Genomic DNA, 22,500 nt, shown 5'->3' on the forward strand with positions numbered 1-22,500 from the left:
ACACACACACACACACACACACACACACACACACACTACTGCATTACTGGCTAGTTGCAGTTCTAAATTTCAGTGTTGAATTTTACTTTTGTTTGTGTTGTATTAGTTTCCTAGTGGATTTAATATAATTTTCTTTTAATATCATGTATGTCCCCTGTCTTTTTTGTTTTGTTAATATAACCTAGATTAAGATCGTTACCTTCTATTTTACCCTCTCTGTCAGCCGCCTTAATTTTGTGCCTTAAGTCTTCATTTTTTACTTAATCTCTCATACTTTTCATCACCTTCCGCCTGCCTTTCTCCAGTTAGTTATCCTCAATTCACTTTTCATCCTCAGTATTTCGAGCTCGTAAGACGTGCTTCACTGATGCTTTTGAAAAGGCATTTATCATCTGGTGCTTCAACCAAGTGTCTCCATTGCTCAGCTTGTTCGGTGAAATTGATGTCTCTCTTAAGAGGAAGCTTTCAAGTTGTGCCGTCGCGCCGTTCCTTCAAGTTCCAGTTTTCATTATTATTTCTTTTACAGAATTGAATGTTTCATTTGTGTGCGTTTATTTCAGCCGACTTTAAGAAACAAATAAACTAATAATGAGTATATTTGTACCACGGTGGAAGTCTTATTCTAGAGCCCGTCGTTGTTGGAGGCTGAGAATCACTTAGCCACCTCAAGGAGACACCTGCACGTGGAATTTTGACTCTTTTAAAAAGTAATTCATTGCTTTTTCACATTAATAATTTGGCACTCTCATGTTTTATTTCATTTATGATATGGTATACATTATAGTTTTTTTTTTTTTTTGGTTTTCATTCTTGGGTCAGATTAAGCTGGTTTATGCCCGCATAGCATACCCGGAGGCAACCCGGAAGTGTAGTAAGGTATGAATGGGCCCGTGAAGCCGGGTGATGAATTAAAATCTTCACTAATACGTTTCTAAAGGAATGTATTGTTCACATTGTTACCAGTTACAAAGTTATCGTAGGTTTTAATATTAGAAAAGAAAATTCTGGTACTATTTTATTAGCATATTTTAATGTACACTGTATTCAAATACAGTGCTAAATGAGTGATCATATTTGATATATATAACAAAGCCAAGCACCAATTGTGCCATATCCAAAGTGTTAAGGACTAAAGAGACTGTAGTATCATTGCTCTTTCTGTTGTATATTCATTACGATAAAATATTTAGTCTCGTCTCCAGAGAAGATCAGCACATTTAGAAATCTTAGTCTTCTTACGAAGTATAAAAGTGACTTGTTAGTCTTTGAATTGATAGGTAACTTGTAGACGTCGATATATGCTTATTTTATATCTTATAACATTTTCCATTTATACATCACCTTCACGTGTTAAAGTAATTTCTGTACATACACATAATATACGTGTATATGTATGTCAGAATCACTATATCACATAATTTAGACATCTGACAGTTACAGGAGAAAAATATAAAAGGGGTTGTAAATCCTGAACGTTTTCGGATTTACTTTTAAACCATTGATGAAGGATTGATACATGGTGGCAGAAATTCACAGTATATATACACGGGCGAAAAAGTGGTGAAATCACGAAAGGGGTAGTAAAGCCCAGCCACAAGAGACAGATTTGGAGGTCAGGGGATACAAAGGAAGGGGTAGGGTGTAGGGCTTTACTCCGCAACCTGATAAAACTATGATGAAAGCGAAAAGTCGAAGTAGGAGTCTTTCCTCAGTCAGTATAAAAAGCGAGTGCCATTATAATACGCATATTGAATAGGCTTTGGTTTGCTACTCTTGAAAAGATATGTGTAAAAACTGATTTTTTAACTTTATTGCTGTGACCAGAGTAAAAATAAACATAGGCAAAAATATTGGTGGCTTTTCTGTGATTCGATCCTGTATATTAGGCACTCCAAAAAGGATAGGCTACCATCCTTCCATTGCCATATGGAATATTATTGATGGTATTATTTAATTTAATTTAACAAAGAAATTATGTACATTTTCGTTCCTGGCCAAATACATACTATGTCGTCAATGTACAGTACCTGACCCATACTGTATCGCGTGGAATGATTTTGTTTAATATTTTCCTTTCGAAAAATTCCATGTACAACTCACTTAACACTGGAGATGGAGGGTGACCCAATGCCATAACAGCCTTTCTCGATAGCAGCCTGGAAGAATTTACCTTTCCTTGGTATGTTTGATTCATACGGTGTCAAGTGGGCAGGGCGTTGCTGGCTGTCATCGCATTGCCTGATTCGGTTGTTGACTTTTGTAAAGTAGCAGAAGGGAAAACTTGGGATGAAAAAGTTGGAAAAATGTTGGAATATTAACTCTCTCTCTCTCTCTCTCTCTCTCTCTCTCTCTCTCTCTCTCTCTCTCTCTCTCGTTGCTGTTTGTTACTGCTTACAGCCACAGCTCTTTTGTTATTGTTTTCAGCATATCATAACATGGGGTGAAAGTATTGTTAGATAAAAACCCACGTTCATGATATTTAATCACATGTGTGTTATGGCTTCATGAACAAAACATCCAGGTTTTCAAATGACTTTCCTCCGCTTCCGCTTCATTATCTTCATGCGCACTGTCTGGCATCCTTTCAAGCAAAACGCTACTTACTCTGTCACCTAAACCTCTCAGAACATGTTAACCTCAGTTGGTGTTTATTATTCCTGTAAGTGTTTTGAAAACACAATGTCCTGCCTTCCAGGTTTTATGTAATAAAAGAAACTTGTCCCAAAGGTTTTGTTCAAAACATTTTAAATTTTAACTGTATTTATATTTTTACAATCTCTATTGGTATGTATATATGTGTATATATATATATATATATATATATATATATATATATATATATATATATATATATATACACAAATACACATATATATATATGTATGTGTATGTATATATATATATATATATATATATATATATATATATATATATATATATATATATATATATATATATATATTTTATATTATATGTAGGCCTCTAGCAGTGGCCAGAGTATTGTAGGACAAATAAAACTTTCGCTGGGAAGGCAACCGGACTTTATTTAAAACATCCATCTCCTGCAACTGGTTTCGGAGATTTACAGTATTTAATTAGAGACAGGACTTTGTAACAGCAACATTCTGAGGACCCTGACCTGACTCTGCGGGGACTCCGCACTTCCCCGTTGCCGCCGTGACTCAGTGGGTTGGTTGCGCTAATGGCCTAAGCAAGACCACCGAGAGAGAGAAGGCCCGTTGGATTTGACGTCATGAACTGATGACGTAGAGCACCTGAGGTGTTTGCTTTGTGTTTTGAAGGGTTATTGTAGGTTAGAAGTCAGTAGAGGTCACATCGCTGTGTATTTTGAACTGGATTTTTGTTATCTAAATGCGAATTCAGTTTTAAAGTATACTGAAAGACGGAGTTCTGTGTGCGCTATCGAAATGCTGTATTGCTGTGTGATTCCCAATTGTAAGGGAGTTTAAAAACTCGTCCCAAAAGTGCCTAAGTGTTTTCTTTTCCAAGGACGAGCAACTCTCCGCAAAATGACTTCCCGCCATCAAGAGGGATAACTGCACTCCGTGTCCACAAAATGCCTACTAAGAGCATTTTCTACCACATGTTTGCCTTCAGTATACTTCAGCTTAGCTTCATATATCTTGTAGGTTTATATGCAATATAGCTTTTAGTGGTCAAAATGTTGGGGAAGTTCACAGGATTTAGAGGGAGAGAGAATTTCATCACAGTGCGCTCTTTTTATTTTGATTAATATAATTATAAATATAATTGTGTTATTATAACACTTGCCAAAGGGCACTAGTTGAAATTTTGCAGATGTGTTATTAGGTTTGCAGTCTACATTTTATGTCGAGGACATCTGGTGGGAAACTTCGTATTGCGATGAAAAAACGACTCTTCAAGTTACCTGATCGTCATTCGTACTTATCAGCTTCATCTCGTCGAAGAGAGCCACCTGCTTTGAAGAAAGGCTGGAGGGAGGAGTTAGTAATGCAGACTGCATTAGCAGCAAGCTTAGCAGATGATATTTCGTGAAGAGAAGCGCGAGAATTTAATTCTGTCACAGAACTTTTGGAAATGCTTGTTTCTTGACATGCAATATTGGACAGTAGTGCAACAAGATGAATGTCTATTAATTTGTCGTGTTGTACAATCCTGTTCTCCTAGAATAATAAAGTCATTAATAATTAATGACATACTCTCTACTGACAATCATAACAAATTCAATCTGTGGAAGACCCAGTTACCTGCAGTTGCCAGGCCTTTCTCACTGGGACAACGGGTGGCAGCCACCGGTGGTGGCCATCGGTTGCCCAGTGTGAAACGGGCCTTAAGTCTCTTATAAACCTCAAAGAAAAGACCGATAATTTAACTTTAATTTGGTACTCTGGCCAATAATGAACATAGGAGCATATTTTTATTTGCTTTCAGTATACACAAAATTTTAATCTAGTCGGGTAATAAATCAAACAGGTGTGTTGTGCTCTTAAAAATGATTGTATAGCAGTACCAGATGAATTGATTCCTGTTGCAAAAGTGATAAATTCCAACGGGCATAATAGTCATTGAGAAGTGCATTATGCACTCATAAGTGAAAACGGGCAACTCAGTAATAAATAAGATTTAAATTCTCTCTATCGACGTTTCTTCGTGGTATGAGCTTAACTAGTTCTGCTCCAGTACCATACCGGACCAACATACCAACACCAAATCAAATACTTTACAAAGTAAACTGCACTATTGGTAACTAAGTCTCTCTCTCTCTCTCTCTCTCTCTCTCTCTCTCTCTCTCTCTCTCTCTCTCTCTAACTAACTTGGAACAGCTTACACGCAAAAGGGAATTACTGTATACAACTGTGATAAGTGGTTCTGGGTTGGTATTTGGGAAACAGTGACTTACTGCACACAACCATCAAGAGAGATTAGATGCTGAGCATAATAAGTCACTTTATCCCAAGGTATGATTGTGAATCATAGTCAGGATAAGTATATGATTCACTTAAGTTGCAAGCTATTCACAACGCTTTGTGAATAACTGTGATAATCATGGGCTATTAATTGCTTAATATTTGAAAATATGAAAATGTCATGCACAAGATTAGTGATCAAATATTTATCTGTCTACCGCTCATCAGTCTACTTAGTTGTAAATCTCAGTGAGTGATAGGGTCAAGAAGAAAGGCTCTGGGTTAATGAACTCATCCCTGAATGCTTGCTGAGAAACTGGCAGGTTGTACCACCAAGAAACAAGCATGATTTTTATTGTATATGAAATAGATTAAGAAATTGTAAATATGTCTGTTTGTTTGTTGATCCAGCTCATTTCACAGTACTAACATTTTACCCTTTTCGTCCTTTTTTCCCCAGGTAGGTGCCCAATGAAATTACAACAAGAATTTTGTAAGTATTTGCTATATTTCATAGTTATAAGATTCTCCTAGACACTCTTGTGTAAGTTGGACTTTTAAAGTGCAAAATATTACAGTAAAGTTGTGGAATTCGTTAAGATCTTTTACACGTCCAACTGTTTTCCAATGCAGCCTTCTATTAGATTGCTGTCGTAGCCGTTATTAGTTAGGAGCTGCGTAACACGTTCGAGCTCTACGTGAGTCGCTTTGCATGTGGAACAATGCGTAATTGCACGTCTCACATACGTGGCTACCACAGAGCGTTTATAAGTGTCATGGGCGTTGAGACACTGACCCACATTAGTTGCCTTTTGGTACACGGCAGTATTGTACCTGTCTCCTTTCTTCTCTACATGTGCACCCAAGAAGGGAAGTCGTCCTTTCAACACCATATTCAGTAGTGAAGTTTAAGCTAGAGTTCCTCTTCAAGGCATACTGTACGCGGGTGGCTTCATCAGTATCGATGGCAATGAAGATATCGTCTATACGTCAGGCATATATCCCCGGTTTTGGATGGGAATTGACGGTGCTTTCCTCGACATCTGCCTTGTACATATTGGCAAATAGAACGCCAAGGAGTGACATCATGGTGACGCTATCTACTTGTCAAAAGAGGTCACCCCTCTGTGAGAGGAAGGTGGCCTCCTTGGTGCAAATTTGAAGAAGACGTCGAAGGGCATCTTCTGGTATGTCAAGCGATGGTTTCGTCCACCGGCACGTTCTTGAATAGACTTCCTACATACAGCTCGGAGATGTAGTGTTCAAAATATCGATGAACTCTACTGGGGAAACCACTGAGTACCCCCTAGGGATGTAAAGAGTGATGACATTATTCAGAGTCTTGGCTGTTTCATAAGTTGGAGAGCTAACTTGGACAATTGTAGGGCTCATCGGGTTGCCGGCCTTTTGGGTATTGACGGTACTGTAACAATACCATGGTCCATGGTCTCTGATAATCGTAGACAGTTTCATAGCTATATCAACAGAATTTTTCTTCTTAATTATCGCATTCTGGTTTCTCCTCAGGCTTTTTTTCGGTAGGGCCCTTGCTTAGGGGCTGGAATTTCGTAGGATCACTCAGGATGCCGTCCATTTTATCGTCATATTCTTCACGTTTCATGATGACAGACGGGGTCTTGTCACCTTTTCTGACGAAGATGATTCAGAATCTTGGTAAGAAGATAGTATCTGCGAACAATACCATTGACTTCAATAGAAATTGCATAAGAGAAAAAATATGCCCAACTATCATATATATATATATATATATATATATATATATATATATATATATATATATATATATATATATATATATATATATATATATATATATGTATATATATATAATATACATGTGTATATTTGCATATATATATAATTTATATATACACACATACACACACACATACACCTACACCTCGAAGTGGTCTAGCGTTTATTATAATCGCGAGAGATCTAAGATTCGATTGCAAGACAAGGCGTGTGCCACTGCAGATGCAAGTTGTTAGTGAGGTACCTGGTAGTTAGTCGACGTGTCGTGTCTCGGGTAGAAAACCGAAAGATAGACCTTTCTTGGGCCACCTACTGTGAAAAGCGACAAACCCTTAGATATGCGTACTCCTAAAGTTCTCAGACCAGAGCATATTCTTGGAAATTTTACGGAATTAATTGTTATTGTTAATAGAACGAAGTACAACACACTTTTTCCAGTTACAAGAAAGAAAGACGATATATATACTCCTGTGGTGCTTACCGATGCGAATGTGACCTTAGTGATAGACGGGACAATTAAGCGAGTTTGCGGTTTATTTGTCTTGCATGAATTCCCGAGTGCGAAAACATGCTCTTATTTATGTACAATATGTTCTTGTATACGCCTCATGTTTTTCTGCGATTAATAGGTAAAAATAGTATTTACTTTCAGAACTTTCTTTTCATTAGTTTCAGTTAGTCGGTATTGTTTACACGTATGGTAGTGTCTTCGGATAGTTGAACATGCTGTAGATTCATGAGGAATTCAACTTTTGCTGTGGCATTTTTCTTCATTTAATATCGTTCTTTTTTTTCCTATTTTTATCCCCTCTCGTTCATCATTGTTTATAATATGGTAAATAAGTGATGGTGAAGATGACGGCAGCAGTTGATTATATATTCTTCCATAAGTTCAAGGAAGTTTTCAGTACTCGGAGATCTAACTTTGAATAATTTCCATTTATCATGATGAAAATATGAATGATGTATGATATTTTAAATGTATTTGCAAGTATGTAAGGAACCACACTGCAGATAAAACCCAAATTTGTCGCCTCTACAAGAGATTACTTATTTGTCATCTGCTATTATATACGAGTAGGGCTGCTTCTTATAGCTATCAAAAATCTATATGCCGTATACACCAAGCTCTTTACTTATATGAAAGTATTAATCTAAGCTAATTTAAGCTTTGTAAATATTTTCCTATGCACTAATAGGCCCAAATTGTCCAGATGATTTATTTTTATTCATAAACTTGTATGTTATTACTGAGCGTGGTGAAAGGAGATGTTAAGGAACATGCAACATCTTGGTGGCACTGAAGAAACCTCCACCTTAGCAGGTCGAGTAGACTTTGAAATTATCAGGGCAAATGACGTTGCTCACTAGGCTGATAAGAATCAGCTGATTTTTTGAAAATGTATAGTAAAACAAGTCTTGCAAGGCAGAGCTGCAAATGAATAATTATGAATAAATGCATAGTGTTTGTTGAATTCATTCGCTTATGGTAACGGTATTTCGTATGACAAGTCAAGTTTTTTCAGTTACCATGGACTTCATGACAAGCTCTCATATAGCTTTATTCAGTAAATAAATATGTAAGGTAAAACAGTATGGTTAGATTAAATTTTTGTAGATTGTCTCAGTTCTTGAAAGTGAGTGTTGATGCCTATTGAATTTATTGCCTTTTTCACAAGGGTGTAGATGTCGAGGTCTCTCTCTCTCTCTCTCTCTCTCTCTCTCTCTCTCTCTCTCTCTCTCTCTCTCTCTCTCTCTCTCTCTTCCTGGCCAAGATTCTTGACTAGTCACTGCCTCCCCTTCCCCGGCTCTCCCACCCCCTTTCCAGAGTTCGTGATGGTTTGGATATAAGCCAAGTTTTGGAGAAAGGTTTTCCCAACTTTAAAACAACTCTCCTGAATAAATTTGGAGGTTATTGGTTTTTCTGGGAGGCTTCAAATTTAGCGACTTCCCTCTGACGCTTTTTGTGGAGGTTTAATAGGGATCATCGTAGTATTCTGCTCACAAACTAGAAAGCCGTACAAGCCCTGTAAATCAGTTGAAGATCACCAATGTGGAATGAAACACAGGTTGAGCAGAGCGCGCATCATCATGGTTAATTACTGCGGACGTTAGATACGAGCCTCTTGGCTGGAGATCTCACGTGAAGAGTGTCCCTCAAACGTAAAGTTGCATTAGCAGAATACTCATCAGTTAGAATCGAACATGAATAGAAATGAGAAAGGAAAAATGCATGAAGATACCTATAGAAAAGAAATGAGAAAGAAAAAATATAAAGATACGTATAGAAATAGAAGGAGAGACTTGCAAAAAGTAAGAGAATGCGAGTGAGCGAGAGATGGTGAGGAATACAACAAAAGAGTACTCTAACCTCTCAAAAACTTTAATAAAAGAAACTCGATGCAAATAAGTTTAGCAAGCAAATAAAACTCCGTTGACTTCATCTTATTAACTCTCTCTCTCTCTCTCTCTCTCTCTCTCTCTCTCTCTCTCTCTCTCTCTCTCTCTCTCCAGAAAATTTAGAAAGAAATAGATGCTTCGACGGGGAAGCCTGTTTTCTAAGAGCGTAACATTGATGCTTTTCATACTTGTGAGGAATAATATAGTCAAGTCTACCCTTTCTGTTTTCATTTTCCTTTATGTTAAGCGATGAAACATGTATTTAGTTTTTATTAACTTTATTAATTTTCTTCTCTCTTTCCAAGTATATGGACATTCTGTTCTGTTGAGGCTTGATTTGCAATTCAGTAGCCTGACGGTGAACTAACTGCTAACGTGAGTTATTTTTCTCTTTCCACAATCCCTCTCTCCACTCCAACTCCGGCTTCTACCATTACAGCCACCTGATCTGCGCATACCTCACCTTGTTCACTTCTTGAGCCAAAAGAGGCGCATAGGGTTTCACTGAACTTGTGCAGATCGGTCCGTGATCGTCAGGGTTCCATACCCTGGATTTCTCGCTAGCATGACGAGAGAGAGAGAGAGAATATATTCGTTACAGAAAAAGAGCTAATCGACGTTATTATCGAGTGTTTTGCGTGAGTGGACCTCCGTTAGGGTTAAGATTAACCCGACTCGTCTTTTTTATTTATATTCTTTTTTGTCTCCCCTGTTTCTTCATCATATAAATTAGCTTCTCAATTTAGCATAGCCTAATGAAACTGTAATTGCATTAGGGGCACTTTACTTTGACAGAGTAATTACGTTTAGGGTAAGGAGGCAGCGGAGACAGATTTCATTGTTCCCAACGGGACGCATCTCTTGCAGTTACTCATAGATCAGGAAGCCACAGGGGACCTGCACTGAGCCGTAATGGAAGGAAGAGAAAAGAATGGAGAGATAGAAAAGCACTCATAAATAAGGAAAAGAAATTCGCCTAGGCCACTTCTTCGATGAGAGCTTGGTGGCAGATATTTGAACAGAGGAAATGGCACTAAACAATTGGCCATGTGTTGTGATCCTCGGCTCGTTTGGAACAGAAGAGAGCCAGTCGCCCAAATGTGTAAGAGGAACATTTTAGTATGAAAGGGAAAGAAAAATTTAAGCGCAGCAGAAGGGTAGAGTATTGATCATATCCACTAGCTGTTTTGAAGACTGTCTGAACCCTTGTTTTTCAAGTTCAGAATTTTTTTTTTACCCAAAGCACATTTTTTTACTTTTGCTGCAATTGGATATTGCAATCACCAGGAACTTTAAACTTTTATACGTGCTCATCAAATAAATGTAATTTTAGTCACGTGATTACATTGGTGTATGCTCGCTAAATAGGTTGTAAACGCGCTACAATACGGTACTTATCATCTCTCTCTCTCTCTCTCTCTCTCTCTCTCTCTCTCTCTCTCTCTCTCTCTCCTCCCGCGCTGTTCGAAAAGCACCATTCGGCAAAGAGAGAGAATCCCCAAGAGACATAAGTCGAACTGAAGCGACTGATCTGATTATAGCCGAGAAAGGCCTGCAAGAATATGGAACATCTCGTTTGTCAATATTTGGTAGGTTCTTGGTATGAACTGTCGAGATGTATGGCAAGTCCCTTGAATGATGTGTCCAGTTTTTACCTTATACTTGCATCTGACGAAGCTGTGGATCTGCCCAATTTTCCGTTGAACTTGAAGATCAGATAAATAAAGTCTGTTAGTCCTTAGAAGTATTTTAGAGAGAGAGAGAGAGAGAGAGAGAGAGAGACTGTCTGAATCGCTTAAGTTGATTGTATGAGCTCTTAACCCCAAAACAACTTAAAACTTCTGAAAGTTTGTCTGCCACTGGAATTCAAGATATATCCTATCCGTAGCTGAGTAATTTTGAAAATCGAAATGCTCCATCACTTTATCACTACTATCCGAGATCAGCAACGATCAAGAACTTCTTTTGGCTAACACTGTGGGAGTGTGTGCTGCTGGTACATCATTCTCTCCAATAATGGGGATTGATAATTCTCTGTATGGCATAACGGCATAAATCAGTAATTCCGAATTATAAATATTTATGGTAATTACAGCTTGAAAATCCGCCCCCCATTTTTTTTAATTGGGATTATCCATGATTTTCAAGTGTCAAAAGCTCATTGGCTAAATGACATTCTTCCTTCAACCTGCTATTAGAACTCCGACAAGTCAACAACATAGAGCCTTCAAGAGCTTATGAAATACATCTAGTAGTGGGATATTTTTGTGCTTATGTCTAACCAAATACATACAAGCGTGGTCATGTATTTATGTATATGTACATTATGTACATTCATACGGTTATGTGCTGATAGATACTTTTTCAGGATTGATGGCTATTGTAGGACAAGGGGTTTGTTGAACTCATCATTTTAGCAAAGACTCCAACTGAATTACTAGTATTACTCCTAAAGGGCAAATGTAGGGTGTAAGCATAAAGGTGCATCAAATCGAAAAAGGAAAATAAACTCTCACATAAATAAAAAAAAAAAATAATGATTAGCAAACTAACTCCGAAATACTAAAGCCCTTGGACAGACAGTTCAACAGCGGGGTATCAGTAGAAAATGGTTAATGATGGTTAGCAAGGAGAATACAAGCACAACTTGTGTTGTAAGTACTAAAAGCGACAACGCATTTTTATTTTTTTACAGAATTGTTTGAATATTGCCAAGAGGACAGCCTCCAAACATTACTGGCTGGAAAAAAGATACCGCCACTCAGACAAATTTTGGCCAAAATGCTAAAGATCCCAAGAGGTCGGGCAAAACCTCTGCAGCATTTAACTTTGATACCATCATCTCTGCAGGTATAGGAAGTTCTTCTGTTCTTTAATAACGTATTAGAATATTTGCAATTACTGTGGAAAGCAGACCTTTTTGTCTGAAGTACCTCTAAGTATCAAAATAATTAAAATCATAAGGTACTCAAAACGACTCATCGGGTGATATGTGGTATAAGATCAGCTCACCATTCAGGTTGAACAGTTCGTCTATTGGGTGTTCCCAATAGGCTTATCCGTTCCAGATCCCGGCCAAGGGTATCAGCAACTTCGTAGGGGATGGAGCAACTGTAGTAAGAGTAGTCATCCGTGTATTGTACTGTAACCAACAGCGATGGTTCATAGTAAAGGCAAAAAACAACCATGTTTAAGAAGGCTGTCATCTGCAGCACTAGGCAAAATAATCAGATGGTCACTTTCAACGCTGTCTACGGGAACTCTACATCACCATTCGATAAAAAAAAAAAAAAACTGTGAATGAGACCCACAACGCAGCCAACAGGCAGTTACGATATTTGAAAGAGTGGCAGGGTTACCAAGTCAAAGGGAGCCGTGAAATCGCATTCCATTATCGTAGTAGCGTTGGAACTAGCTAGATCTAGAAGGGTCCTACAAGTTTCCTGTAATTTTACTGGCCAGATTCGAGGCCAACTTCCCACCTCAGTGTGCTGTAAGGACAGGCTACATATTGCGCAATTTCCGCTCCTTTGGGAAAATGTTTAGAAAAGGGAAGCAGAAAATGTATAATTGATTCTAGAACAAAGGACCCCACACATCTTACGAGAGGTATCGGTAAAACTCTCTTGGATCTTCTCTTATTTATATCAGAAGGCGGACGGACGCTAACCAGTCGAACAAACTTTTGAAAGAATCAAGATCAAGAAGAAATTCGATTAGAGTTTTAGTTAGAATTGTCTACTGTTCTAGATTACCCTTCATTGCAATAGTAACTCGTTTTTGCTTTCCACAGCTCGGAAGTTAATGGAGCACTTACGACTACCCGTCTTTTTTCTTTTGAGTACTGCCTTTTACGTGAATTTTGAACTTCATGTCGGCTATATTTTAGTTCCATTGTCACTAAGATAGTAGGCTCACACACACAATCTCTCTCTCTCTCTCTCTCTCTCTCTCTCTCTCTCTCTTATCTTATTGCCTGACTTTTTTTGTCAGTTAATAACATCTTCGGGACCTGGAAGCCTTCATTATATTTTATTCGTTTGTAATTTCCGATTTATCTATGAGAGAGAGAGAGAGAGAGAGAGAGAGAGAGAGAGAGAGAGAGAGAGAGATTCGGTGTTATCGTAAGGTGTCAAACCATCCCCCTTATAAATATTCTTGCTTTGAAAATCGCACGCTTACCAAGAACGGAGTAGAGAGGTCGCTCCAGCCGAGAAGATCTAGTATATCATAAGTGGCAGTTCTCTGTCTGTCTGTCTCTCAGAAGCGCGAGGATATTGGTGTCGGTGTCCATGCTTCTCTTGTCGTTTTAGTTTTCTGTAAAAGAAAACTATTGAGATGGCTTTGTCTGTCCGTCCGCACTTTTTCTGTCAGTCCTCAGATCTTAAAAACTACAGAGGCTAGAGGGCTGCAAATTGGTATGTTGATCATCCACCCTCCAATCATCAAACATACCAGATTGCAGCCATCTAGCCTCAGTAGTTCTCATTTTATTTAAGGTTAAATTTAGCCATGATCATGCGTCTGGCAACGCCATAGGACAGGAACCACCCGGCCGTGGCTGAAAGTTTCATAGGCCGCTGCTCATACGGCATTATACGCTGTACCGAAAACTCGATTGCGCCGAAGAAACATCTGCGCATATTTTACTTGTTTATCTTGCGCCTGGCAAGTCAGTTGTAAGTAGATTAACTGGAAACGGTCGTGAACGTAGCTGCGTCATTAAAAGCTGCTAAGGGAGAGGGCTTAATTGACTTGACTTCCGGTATTTTACGAAGCCGAAAATCGATAAGCGTTTTTTCATAAAAAAAATATCTCTTTAGAATGGGCTTCACTTTTATTGTCATGGCATCTTTAAACATGATTATCATCGTCGTTGTTGATATGAATGATTATTCCCACAAATTTTCCTAAATTTTGTATAATTCATGATATAGTTATTGAGGTCATGACTCGGCTTCGTTGTTTATTATGGCGATTATTCATTCTATTAATCGGAATCCATTTTATGATTATTGCTTCCTTTAGTTGACCCCTTCATATATGACGATCGTTTTAATTTGGTTATTATTATTATTATTATTATTATTATTATTATTATTATTCAAAAGATGAACCCTATTCAAGTGGAAGAAGCCTACAGAGGCCACTGACTTGAAATTCAAGCTTCTAAAAAATATGGCATTCATTAAAAGAAAATACAGAAAGAACAGAAATACATCTGTGCAAGGTTAGCGGTTTTAAGGTAGACACGAACTGGGGCTTTGCTTGAACTTTTGAGCTACTAATTGCACAGCATCCTCAGGGAGGCTGTGCCACAGTCCAGCTATGTGAGGAATAACAGACCTCTGGAACTGAGAAGTTTGACAGTGTGGCACATTTGCTGCATACTGGTGATAGTGAAAGTTCTCTATTCAAATATAACTTGTGAAAAATTGACAAACAAGAGACCATCCGTAGATGATCCAAGACATAAGTAGTAATGTTAAGAAAACGAAACCTATCACCAGGAACCACGCTATGTAAAAGAGATAAATCTCTAGGAGAGGCAGAGATATCCACCGGAGAACAGCATTCTAACATAGGAAGGAGAAATGACCTCAGACAAGTTGCATTGACCATATCAGTGTTATAAATATAGGAGGCCTTATGTTTGATACCTAACATTAGTGCAGCATTTTGTGACACTTTTATTGTTTCTCTAAAGTAAGATGTAAATCAAAAGATACACCAAGTATAGTCAAAGCTTCAGATTCATTCAACAGAGTCCCATCCCCTCGAAGGGGAGGATGGAGTGGAAAATCAGTACGAGATCTTCTAATCAATAGTGTTTTTGTTTGAAGTTCAGCCTCATGCCCCACCGACTAAACCATTCACCCATCAGATTTGTGTCATGATTGAGACTAGGGCAGCTTCATTTCTCACAAGTGGATACTTTACTATAACCATAAGTGTTGCATCATCGGCAGACTGAACAATCTTGTTTTCTGGGCCAACCACCGTATCACTAGTATACACTAGCTTGTGGAATGCCGAGAACACTACCTTGTCGAACACCAGACACAACAGATCTTTAAGTAATCCTAAAACATATCCACCCACCCCAAGATTCTAAAGTTTAAAAATAAGTGCCTTATGATTTACTTTAATCGAAAGCAGCATTAAAATCTATTTGAATTATTCTACACTCAAAACTCTCATCAAGGCTCGCTTGCAAATGGCATGTCAAATCCAAGAGAGCGTCGCAGATACCTGACTGCTTCCGATATGCATATTAACTTCCTTCATTAACTTTATCTTGACGATTTTCCCATTCTTAATAAAACCATCGTGCCTTTTTATATTTTTCCTGATTCCTTGTCAGCATGTATTTAAAGTTTCAAGAAAATAAGTCATTTGGACAAGTAATATGAACTCACATCTACTGAGTTTCATATTCGTGTATAATTTAATTTTCCCTTCGGTCCCACTGCATCAAAAGGCACCATTTTCTCCGGCCTTACCAGGTAATTGCGAGATCATCAGGCGCCTGCTCTCTTTCCATTCATCTCAAATATTCTGGTGATTTCTGGATAATCCAGTGAGACCAGCAAAACCAGATATATATATATGTATTATACATATATATATATATATATATATATATATATATATATATACATACATATACATACATTCATACATACATACATACATACATATATATATATATATATATATATATATATATATATATATATATATATATATAAATAATGACCTTTAGTACTTCTATCTTTCGGTGATACAAGCCGCTGCTAGAATTAAGGACTTAAAACTCGTGAAAAGCTGACGAAAGTTGTATTATCGATGTGAAAGAAACTGTACTAATGAAAGTGTGATAATTTTTTTTTTTCGCCAAAGTAGTTTGACAAGCGTATTTGATCAAATCGGTTTGACGAACGCCTGCGCAAAGCGATTTGATCAAACCACACAGCCTCTGTCGCAGAGGAAAATGATTTCCCTGAGGTACTGGTGATGTCAACTCCGAAGAGCTGGAGAGATTATGATTTTTTTATCGCTCAGTGTTGTTGGCACTTTTCTGGTCAGGAATATCAGGAAACCTTCCCACGCTAAGTGGTCCAAAGAGAGGCTTATGAAAGGAGAAGGTTTTCTCATATACCACCGCTAAGTGAACTTTGGCTTGATAAGGGAGACTGATTCGACTATTTCTTGATCTTTGATAAATAATATAGAAATCGTTGCTTTGTACTTAATCGGTGCTAACACCAGAGTTCGTTGGCATTAGCTTTTCCTATTCCTTTCTTAAAGCTGTTTTCAAAGAGTTTATTTTCTTGGTTATCGACACTTGCCTAGCTATTTTATCCCTCTCTTTGAGGTTTTCCACAAGAACAGGGTATGGCGTTCCCTTCTTATGTCTGCCGCTATGTTTCTGACTTTTTCTACAATTCTGTGAGAGCTACCCACAATAGCTTCTCCTGCTACTGGGCCGTCGTCGGGAGCTCTCTGCAGTAGTAACTGCTTAGGTGCAAATGACATATATTTGGCAAACTGACCACGCACTGTAAAATTGGCTTGAGAGATGAAGTTTAATCACACATATATAAAAACAATTATCTCTTGTTTCCATCAGCTTACGGTTCACACCATTTGATGAAAGCAGATTAGCCCCAAACAAGTTCAGTTTTTTGTTAGAGCGAAAGTTAAAAAAAAATGTAAAAAAAAAATGTGGGGCTTATGATTATTGAATTTCCGCGATGACCCATTTGGTTTATTTACTTTATTTATTTTCAGCAAATTATTTATGTGCTATTTTGTTTTATTCTGCCTATGAAGTTTTCGTGGATCCTACTTAGAGGAAACTTTCATGAGGTTTCAGCAAGATAAGAATATTAATTTTGTTTCCAGGAGGTCAGATATTTGCACGGCATCACTGATGGCACCAATCTCCGGCTTCCGCTCGTTTCTCTTTTCGCTGTTGTTTCTGATGGCGGGAAATTGACTTTGTTTCCGCTTTGTTCCTTTAGGAATCTGACATCTTCATCGTCTCCAAACCCATTTACGCGAAATTATAGTCGTGGCGCGTTTTGACATTTCGGAGCTTCCCTTGCATTGGTTGTCTCATTGTTTCAGGTAACGTGCAAGCAACACCGAGCTTTTAACGACTGCATCATTTAAATAGATTGTTCCTCTCTCTCTCTCTCTCTCTCTCTCTCTCTCTCTCTCTCTCTCTCTCTCTCTCTCTCTCTCTCTATATATATATATATATATATATATATATATATATATATATATATATATATATATGTGTGTGTGTTTAATCAGGGAAATTAAAGCGTGATTAAAATATAAGATCAGAAGAGTTAAACATCTAAGGCAAGACTTTCGTCTGTACTGGCACGCATCCTCAACAAACTGCATACAACAAAAAAGGGTTATAAAGAAAACTCGCTTTTTCAAAAAGAAAAAAAAAAAATTAAAAGAATATGAATCCAATCTAGAGAGAATAATGAGTAGTTGCTTCCTGCGTTTTTAAAATGACGTATGGTTAGCTTTATTCATCCCTTTAATGGAATCATTGTAAATAACGTAAATACTGTTGTTGTTGGTTTTATTGTTTGTTGTCCTGTTGATTTTTACTGTTGTTGTTACGAATCTATTTATTAGATTTTCTTCTTATTTTGTGTTGTTAATTTTAATTCTTTCGGGAGACATTGAGCTGAACTCTGGGCCTGCAACTCATTACCGTCAGAAAAATTGCAGAGTACTCAAATATTCGAGGCTTAAAGTCAAATTTTCTTGATCGCCAGAGTTGTGCCCGCAACTACGATTTGATTTTTTATCTGGTGTACTTGTTAGTATCAAGTCAGAGGTTCCGTTTTTAATCCCAGGGTTTAATAGCCCTGACTTTATCGTCGTAACATCCCACAGGCCCACTGTATGGCTGTATACACTAGATGTGGACGAACTATTTTTCGTCAGAAAAACTTGGATGCAGCTTGTTTTAAGATTTGCAGTAAGTTCTACAATGTTTACATATCTGCTGTTTACCACAATCCAAATATTGATGATTCTACAGTATATGTGACTCTTAGAGAGGATTAGTATAGCTCAGTCACAAGATTCAAAAACTTCACTCGTTATTTGTGGAGACTGCAATGCCTAGGGCAGCGAGTGGCTTAATTCGAATTCCATAGATCAACATGGCTGGTCTGCTCTTGAGTTCTGTGTATCCTAAAATTTTGCCCGGCTAATTGAGGAACCCACGCATATTTTTGTTAATAGATTAGAACTCATATTCACAGCTACTGGAGTTAGTGGGGAGAGGTGGGACAGGCACCCTAGCTCCTGACGGCCTGAACATTGTCTCCCACCCTCCAGGTCTACACAGGTGACGCCGAAGGACTACTTCCCACCCCCGGCGGTGCCCAGCTTCCACCCAGGCGAGGCAGAGACCAGTGATCCATTGGGAGGGATCATTGGTCAGCAGAGAGACGCCTGCTTTGACCATTGTGGAAGAGAGACTGTCGGAGGTGGAGTAGGATGCATTGCAATGCAATGCAATGCAGCTCCCCTTAGCAGGCATCGCAGTAGGTGTGACCCCTTCTAGCCCAGATTTTGTCAGCAAGGCCACAGAGGGGGACCCAGTAGAGGAGGAGGCATTGCCCACAGCCATTTCAGGCCTCCCATCCGACCCACAGGAGAAAGAGCTGCCCCAGCAAGAGGGGAAGCCCATGGCTCGAACTGCCATGAGTGGGTATGTGCCTAGCGGACAGATGGATGTTGTGTCAGCAGTGTGAGACGGAAGAGTGAACGGTGTCTGTCCCCAGGCAGGGTTACAGGCTGCCCTTCAGGCCAACTAAAACTCAGCTGTCCCAACTTCCCGTCTGGTGTCTGTCCTACAGACCTGACTCATCAAAGGGGGTGGGGCTACTCTGCAGACGGAGGTGGAACCAATGCTGTAGAAGTGAGCAATTGAAGTGATGAGGGAAAATTCCCCAGGATTCTACAGTCAATTCTTCTTGGTGGAGAGAGCCTCTTGAGGATGCGACCGGTGGTAGACCTCTCGAAACTGAATGGCACCCTATGTTCTACACCCAGCGCTTTCATGTCTGCGACATCAATCCATCTTATTCTCTGCCTACCTCTAATTGCTCTACCCTCTCGCTGCCAGGGCTGGCTAACCAAGTGTAGAAATGCAAGCCAAACCATAAATAAAAAACCTCGAGCCTCAGGATGCATCTCACTGTTCATTTTAAACTTTATCAGAAGTAAAATCAGGATCGAATGTGGCTGAGTTTTACAGAGCCTAACCTGTGTCACTGCCAGAAACCTAAGGTTATCGGATAAAAAGGAAACCATAGTGTGAAGCTTTTAAACACAAAATCAGTCTTATGAAAAAATAACAAACTCATAATTTTGAAAGATTAAACACTCAGTTCACGAAATAAGCCTTTGAAAGCTTAAAATCCTTCAGTTACAAAATCAGACTTTCGAATGTTTGACTTCCTAAATCATAAAATGAGCCTTTTGAAATCTCCTTTGGAGAGCAGGAGTTGGTTTACGTGGCAGAAGTTCTCATATGCGCGAATGGTAAAGGGACTTTTCAGAGAGTTCTTTGATAGGTGACCTCGACTTTAAGGTCACTCACGTGCAGTGAAATGTCAGAGGGAAGGACAAAGGAAGAATTTTTCAGACAGTTGTAGCTGCTGACGGAAATAGAGAGACTTGTGTAGACTGAGATCCGGTTTCCTTTGAGGTGTTTCAACTATATTTGTTCTGTGGGCCTTCGCATTTGCTCATGTAATCGCTTATTTTTAACGCTAGTGGACAAATCCTTGTCATAATCTTGTATGAAATTCGACCTGCTGAGAATGGTGATTAATTTTTGTCTTTTAAGTATTTATCATTTTATTCACGTTTAGAGTGTGAGGTGTTTGCTGTTAGCAATGTTTGTCACATGAAGTGCTTTTTCCGGCTTACACTGTTCGCATTATGCATATATTTTTTATTTCTTGTTTAAAATTTAATTTAAGGCAATTTGAGTTGACCGACTGATGAGGTTTTTTAAATTCAATTTTGGTTTGTGTGTTATGAAAATATTGCCAGACTAATGTCTATTTATGTTATAAACTGCAAATTGGCCTTCATCTGTGGTGGATTTGCATGTCAGTACGTAATCATATAAATGAAGATCTTGGCTAAGGAATACTGAAGGAGATCTGTCATATATGCTTTACAGACATTCAGATGCTTATCCTTACTGGCTTCAGAGTTTTTTTTTTTTTTTTTTTTTTTAATAAAGTGACATCTGGCGTGTAAGTAGACATTTGGCGTCCAAATACCTTTAATATCTCATCTACAGTCTTCTCCCGTTTAGAAATTTTATATGAACAACTGTTGGATTAAGAAGGAAGTTTGAACATAATTCTTCCTATTTGCTGATGAATAACCTTTGGATCAGTGGGTAAACAAATCAATAGCTTACGTCCCCTCTTCCTTCATCCCATTGAGATGCGGTTTGGAAGGTTTTTAGGCCTATTTTGAAGTTTAATGTTTAACTTTAGTAAGTACAGTCTGCTTATAGTAGAGATCGGATAGATCAGATAGTAAGCTTAGTGATTTTTAAGCTTAAAGCTCTATTTGAAACAAATAAATCAGTAGCTGAGTCATGTTTATTTAAACACAGCATTCGTGTGTTTGCAAGAAAGGGACAGAAAGATTATAAGAATATAGTCCTCCCTAAGTTCCTGTTTTCGAACAATCCCAAGGACATTCAAAGAAAATGTACTGCAATGTCTTGACTATATGTTATGAAAACATTTTCCTTTTTTAAGGTTAAGTTATCGGCATCAGTGGGATACTGTGATTGCTAAATATCTTAAAACTATTCAGATGTTGGCAAACATGGTAATTTTTTAAATTGCATAAGTACGAGAACATGACATGGACTATAAAATTTAAATCTTTAGAATTCTTTAAACGGATTCATGGAAGATATATCCAAACCATTTTTTTGTAACTTTCCTGATAGCCAGATGGGTTAAGTACCATTATTGCAGCTTATTAAAAAGTTTCAAAGTAGTTCTGAAGTCAAATGTAAGTTGTGGCAGTCAAATACTAAAATTATACACAAAGAATGGGCTTCAAATAGATGAGTTTGGGACTATTAGGCCGTATTTTCGGCCGTGAAGCTATTGGCCGTCTGGCTTTAGGCCATACAAGTTTAGGTAATAACTTCCCGTAGACATGACAGAGGCGCAGGACTTCGTGTTTAGTACTAACCTCTTAAGGATCAAAGTATTATTTTCATTTCGGCCGTTTGCCAATTTGGATGTTACTGCCTTAATGACTTATGGCTGAAACGACCAGGACCCAAATAGATAATCGCATGGCCGTTTTGCTATCCGTGGAGTAAAAATATTAATGAGATTCAAGCAGAATAGAGCATCTAAGGTCAACTGACTTTGAAAGAACTTATTAGAAAATTAATATTTTTAATTTGTGGCGACAAGAAATATTTGATGAAATGAGACTGGTTTAGCTGAAGAATTCATTGTTTAAAAAACAATGTCAAGGCTGTTGTAGCCTTGTGTCTGATATTAATACTTCTGTTTTCCAAGCTGTAATATTATGTTGCAAACATTTCACTGGATGTATAAATTGTCATAAATTCTGTATATATATATATATATATATATATATATATATATATATATACATATATACACATACACACACATATATATGCAGTGTATGTATATATGTATGTATGTGTGTATGTATGTATGCTTATGTGGTTATAGACCACACGCCTTCTGTTCTTTGTAGAGTGTGGCTCCAGGAGAAAAATGCCTGTCCACAGCAAGTCTTTTTAGGGTTGAAGTTCCCATCCCCATGCCCTTTTCTCCATCTTTGTCAGCATTTATGATTTGCAACTTCAATCGATCTAAGTTTGCTGTCGGGCAAGGATCCAAAGCAGAAGATTGCTCTGCCGTGAAATCATATCCGTCAAAGAAAAAAAAAATAAAGATATATAATTTCTCCTACCCTGCAAAATCTGTGAGAAATTACCGTTAGAGTGAATAATTCATAGGTTAATGCTCTTTGGGGCAGCTATTGTACATTAAAACTTAAGGAGAGAGATAAGAAAATACTTTGCATTCTCCATTAAGTTAAGAACTTGCATAAAGTTTTTCTTTCATTGCTTGTACAAACTTAGTTTCCAAGACAGGATACTCGGTTATTTATCCCTTCCCAAATAACAAAATTGAAAAATTAAATGTCAGAAGCCGGGCAGGAGGTTCCCAACAACAAAAATTTCTATTCCTTGTCAAAAAAAAAAAAAAAGTAATTGGCAGAAATCAAGTAATAGAGAATTGCCTTTTCAGTGTTATGTATAAAAGCAGAAGAG

General features: G+C 38.0%; 1 protein-coding gene across 10 annotated transcripts in view; it reads left to right on the forward strand.

The window, feature by feature from the left end:
• The window catches only part of LOC136835277 (cAMP-dependent protein kinase inhibitor alpha-like), a 252,667-nt gene that overhangs the window by 119,470 nt on the left and 110,697 nt on the right, over positions 1–22,500 (forward strand). For 2 of the 10 annotated variants that reach the window (XM_067098570.1, XM_067098569.1), the window contains one exon: positions 5,375–5,403. The exons of the other annotated variants lie outside the window; for them this stretch is intronic. The gene's annotated coding sequence lies outside the window, so the exon portion shown is untranslated. The remainder of the gene's footprint in view (positions 1–5,374; positions 5,404–22,500) is intronic. 10 annotated transcript variants of the gene reach the window in all.

The sequence above is a fragment of the Macrobrachium rosenbergii genome, chromosome 55 (genome assembly GCF_040412425.1).
Source record: "Macrobrachium rosenbergii isolate ZJJX-2024 chromosome 55, ASM4041242v1, whole genome shotgun sequence".
Lineage (NCBI taxonomy): Eukaryota > Metazoa > Arthropoda > Malacostraca > Decapoda > Palaemonidae > Macrobrachium > Macrobrachium rosenbergii.